Consider the following 6,000-nt stretch of genomic DNA (forward strand, 5'->3'; position numbering starts at 1 on the left):
GAACACTTGTGCCGATTTTCTAAGGCTAGGGCTAAAATACTCTTGAAAGGTAAGTATCAACCTTTTACTTTGTTCATTCCATCATCTTCTTAAGTTTCATGATTAGTTTAAGGTTCTCTAATGGTTGTAACGATTCGCTTTTTATGCGAGTTAAAGGCATAAAAGCTACTATGAACTTGTTGGTGCTCTTTCAGACTTTGTTTAGAAAAGAGTCACTACCTAATTTCTAGGAAATTAGAAAAATCGAGGGTGAAGGGTTTATTCAAATACCGTGAAAAATCCTTCGTAATCCTGAGTTCTAGGTAAGGGTTCTGATGATCCCCTAGGGAAGGTGTTAGGCACTCCAGTGGTAAGGATCCGTACTGTATGGTTGACCTTCAACTTCCAATATATGAGTATTTGCATGAACTGTCTGTTTAGTATTTTTTTCTCGCAAAAAAATCTTGTCATTTTGCATGTCATTTTTGAGAAAAGAATGTGAATATATTCCCTTTATATGTAGGGTACATAGATTCAGATTTATAATATCTAGATAAAATAACCTCCCTTGGTACACGAGGATGATGTATTTTTATTAATAAGTATAGAGTTGTCATCTTTAAAATTATGAACTTGTTATGTGTTGACTGTATAATCTTGTTCATGCTTTAACTCATACTTTATTTGGATCGATCCGTTTAATACATTTAGAACGCTTTCTCCAAGAACTCGTATATACAAATGTTTTTTGTTTTAGAACGTACGTCTTTTGTTATAAGTTTAGGAAATTCGATCTCGGATTTCGTAGCCAAATAAATTTCCATTTTTAAAGAGGTCTGTCCGTTTTCCTTATGGGCTTGGCCCAAATAAATTTGTGCATAGAAATTTTGAGATGTCTATATCATCACCCCTTTTTATCCGTGAACGGGCTTTGGTTCAAAAACTCCTTTTTGTTTTTGCTGAACCTGGCCAGTTCTGGCCATATTTTCTAAAACCAGCGGGCTTTTGGCCCAATATTTTGCTAGATTCATTTAATTAAAAAAACACATTTATTCTTGGCCTCTATTTTTTAGAACAAAACCTGGTTTATCAAGAATGTGCGTTGATTTCAAAAATTCAGTCCATAAAATTGTAATACTCGTGATTTTGGAAATGTCCTTTTAAACCGTGTCAAAAAATAGCTGGCTTTATTTTGAATAAAATGTGTTTTTATTTTTAGAAAGAATATATGCTTTGGTTTTAAATTCAGTCCGTTTTTTCTTTAACAGTGCTGCAACATGTGATTTTGAAATATTCTTTTTGTTTAAAATTAAACCATGTTAAACATAGTTTAGCTAATTATTTATTTAAGTTTGTCAAAACCATTACGCTAAATCCGGTTTTTTTTTTTTTTTTTGAAAATGGTTTTGGGGACTTAAAGTCAATCTAAACGGCATAAGTATCGTTATCCTAAGACTACTAGTCAAGTTTTTTTTTTTTTGTTGTACAAATACACTCAAAGCTCAAAGATGAAGGAAAAACAAGAAACAAATAAAGGAAATGGAAAGACTAGGGGCGTACCAAGCCCCTAGCTGGCCATTTTCACCCATGGCTGGGCCTTCTGCGCACCAAGCTATTCAATTTTATCTTCGCGGACTCAATATCTTTGGAGAAAGAACTTTCCTCATTGGGCCTAAGGCCCAATAGGCAGGTTGACCCCGACTCGAATGGTTATGTGGTGAAGGAGAAAAGGAAAAGGGAACCCGGTTAGTTTATGATTTTCTGAACTTATCACGATTATATTTACAAAAAAAAAAAAAAAGACATATATAAAATATGTATACATGTATCAAGTAAATTTATAAGTCAATGAAGTAAAGCAATTATGCAGGAGTGTATATATGTATACCACAAGGCCCACTGGCAGGTGTTTGGTAACAAAGAGGAAGGGAGAGTCGTCGCCCCTGTATTCCTGATGCCGCACAAGTTCCAAGGGATTTCATGAACCCCAGGCATGGCTGGTCATCGCGGAAGGCTAAGACTAGACCCCCTACTCCCCCCCCCCCTAAATTACCTTATCCCATACCAATGTAACCAACATATAGGCAGATCCCAGGACCAAACCATAATATAATTGGCCATGTTCATGAACATAATGCAAACCAAAGAACATAGACAATCAAGTAAAACTTCTGGACATGGGCTTAAAGTAGCAAAAGTAGGACCAAACGTACACTCATAAAAGGAACTCAAGGTAGGCTGAGATGAACAAAGAGGCAAAGGACCAAAATATACAGTCCTGGGGATAACACAACTGCAGTCCACCAGTATAACATAAATGGAACAAGGGGTAAAGCAACATGATCATGGAGATACTTCATAGGCTGCAGTATAAGGATTTGGGATGGCCAAGGATAGGAAATCAAAACGCATAACCATGGTAAGACACACACAAAATGTGACACACAAGGGAGGCAAGCCAATACTAAAACACACTACCATGAAATGAACTAAGCAGTTTACATTTTGCCAATGAGAAAGCAGACAGAACAAATCAAGGTATGTGGACATGGCAAGGAGATAGGCAAGACTAAGGCCCTCATTTATCTGAATTTTCATATACACAGCCTGGTGTCATCTAAAAGTAGCCTGTACACTCTAGGAACAGGTAAATAAGACAATGGTCAAGGCAACAGCCTCACACTTCCACTAATTCCTTTCCCTTTTGCCTAACTTCAATCACAGGTGCACACTTACTCCCCCATTTGGTCAAGCCACCAATTACTCCTGTTAGTACACTTAACTCTAAATCTGGGAGTCCCATTTAGTCTAGGAGCTGGGTCTATGTGATTCCAAGGTACTTTGCAATGAACACACAACCCCGAGCCATAAAAGTGCCATGGGCCCTTTATCTGAGGGAAAAGGTGTTATAAACCAGGCTGAGCCTAGTTTTCGTTTCTCCTTTCTCCTATCTCCTTTCTCCAGGGTACCTTTAAAAGACTCATACTAGGCCATGTGGCCTTAGTTCACTTTCAGCCCTCTTGTGATCACATGGAGGTTTGCATTTTTCAAGTTATTCACAGCCTAGAATTCAATCCAAAATGGGTTTTAAAACATACATGTTTAACTAAGCAGACACAATCATCTTAGGCTAGGGTCATAACCATTTCTCAAAATCCCCAAAGCATAACTAAACCAATTCAGGGGCATAGCATGGGTCAGTTCATGCCCAGGCTCACCTTTTACTCTCCCAAGACCCTTCCCCCATCCCATGGCCTCTTCCTCATACCCCAGTGACAACACTAAAGACCATAGGAAGGTTTAGAACAAACTAACACTATCACAAAACTACCACAGTTGACTCATTGAACTCTATCCAAGCTTTAAAGATTTTGTGGCCAAGTTACAAACATGACTACTAAGACAGACCCAACATAAGTATTTAAATGGCAATGACACAGATTAATATTCAAAGACAATCTCAACCCAAAGTCTAACTATGGAATGACTTTATCCTTTTTATACCACACAGCATCTCAGAGCATATATGTCTTTCTTTTAGGACCAAATCACATATGATAAAAAAGACATACTCAAATACAAAACAATTTTAACTTTACAGACCCTAAACATCACCATCAGTCCTCTTCTTGACCCTGCACAACTTGTTCATTTAAAGAAATTCAATCCACAACATCCCAAAAAGGCAGTACTAAGCAGCTTCACAAAGACAACCTGGGCAGACTCCTACTAAGGTTTTCCCACAATTCCCCTTTTCTCTTATCTTTATAATTATTAGATGTTATGTGATCAGTCTTGAAAAGATGATTTTCTCTACACATAGCACATACATAGACACTTCTACACATGGTAAAACAAAACAGACTCACACACACACACACACACATGTTTTCATGTCAAACTACCAATCCTTAAAGTTCTTTCTTAATACCATTTTTCAGGATTTGGCACCTCATTACTAAGTTAAAACAAGTATAACTATCATCACCACTTAACAAACTTGTTTTACTAATTGGTTGACCATTTTGGACAAGATAAGGACCATCTCAGGACTGCCCTGAGTTCAATTTATTTAAAAGTGTCAAAGATCCTTCAAACCACCCAAGTACATTCTTATTCAAACAAACTCCACTCAGAGGTCAGTTCAAACAGGTCCTAATAGTCATTATCTAAACCAAATTGTTACAATTAAGAGCAATCAGACAAGTGTAGGATTAATGAACATCTTTATCATGATTCAAGCCCTCAAAACCATTGTTCTGTAAAATAGCCAACTGGGCACATTATCAATATAGAATAAAGTATCAATCTTTAAGCCTCTACCAACCTTTAGGCCAAGCACACTACTGGATAGAATAAACATAATCAAACCAAGCACTTTACTTAATAAACCTGGAAACCTTTAAACAACCTTTAAACCCAGCACTTTACCAAATAGAATAAACAGAATCAAACTAAACACATCACTTCATAAACCTTTACCTTTGACCCAACGTTTAAGTAAAGCATACTACATAAATAGAATGATCAAGAACTGAACCAAACAAACTACTTATTAGATCTATAAATCTTTAAACAATCTTTAAACCAAACACATTACCAAATGGAATAAACAGAATCCAACCAAGCATATTATTTAATAAACTTTTAATCTTTGAACTAACTTTTAAGCTAAGCATACTACTAAATAGGATAAACAAGAATTGAACCAAACATACTGCTTATCAGACCTGTAACCCTTTGAACAACCTTTAAACCAAACACATTACCAAATGGAATAAACAGAATCCAACCAAGCACACTATTTAATAAACTTCTAATTCTAATTCTAATTCAAACACAGAAATTATTGTTCATACATCAACTAGGCATACCACCAGTATTGAACTACATTGTAACTACACATAGAACACTTAATCACATCAAACTTTAATTAATATAGACAGAAACTCAAATCAAGCAACAAACTAATAAATGGTTACCTTTTTAAAGTGCAACCGGAGCAAGAATAGATTTGGATGCCTTCTTGTGCTTCCAACACCAAACTCAGCCACTAAATACCAAGCAACAGAAAAGAAATAAAATTTTTAGAACTAGGGAAGACTTAAAATTTTTAGTGAAAGCTTAATAACACTGATGAAACTCAAATCTTGAACAAAAAACTCAAAGTTCAAGCTTTTATAAAAGTGTTCCAACTTGTTTTTCTGTGAAGGATGGGGTTCTATTTATAGAACCCCAAAACTTATCTCAAAACTAACAACAATGATGTGGGACTTGTGGATTTTCCACAAGTCTTCACTTGAAACCAACATACACGGTCCAGATTTAAAGAAAAAATAAAATCAATGGTTCCGTTCACTTCATACCACTGTAATCGACGAAAAATATAAAGAAATTCCAAGTTAATAACTTAAGGGGTCGTTTAGCCTGATTTCATGGAGAAAAGGATGAAGCCATTAATGCTTAGTCCTCTCCTCTAATTATACACGCCACATGTGACGGGAGACGACGAGGACAGGCGAGGGTGGGGTGTAGTAGTGGAGGCGGCGCTAGGGTTTTGCCCTAGCCGCCTCCCCTTTCTCTCTTTTGCATATAAGACCCATAGGGTCTGAAAAATAAATGAGGAAGGGGGATATAGGTATTCCTTCCCCCCCCCCCCCCCTTAAAATGCTTGATGGACCGGTCTAGTCCATTATGGACTAGGCTGGTCTTTTTTTTTTTTTTTTTTTAAAAAGGCATGGGCCTTTTGGCATATATATATTTATATATATAGACACACACACAATGTATATTTTTATATACATGGTGTGTATATATATGTATGGAGGGTCGAAGGTAAATGTCCTAAACTAAAAAAAAAAAAAAAACAATTATTAACCAATTAGGACTCAATTAATGTAAAACACGACTTGTTAAAACCATTTTGCAGATATGGCCCCAATAATTAATCAAATTAATTACCAATATACTTTATTAATTAAACAACCAGGCAAACACATAGAATCAGAGTTTGAGGCATAA

The sequence above is a fragment of the Lycium ferocissimum genome, chromosome 5, assembly GCF_029784015.1.
Source record: "Lycium ferocissimum isolate CSIRO_LF1 chromosome 5, AGI_CSIRO_Lferr_CH_V1, whole genome shotgun sequence".
Classification (NCBI taxonomy): domain Eukaryota; kingdom Viridiplantae; phylum Streptophyta; class Magnoliopsida; order Solanales; family Solanaceae; genus Lycium; species Lycium ferocissimum.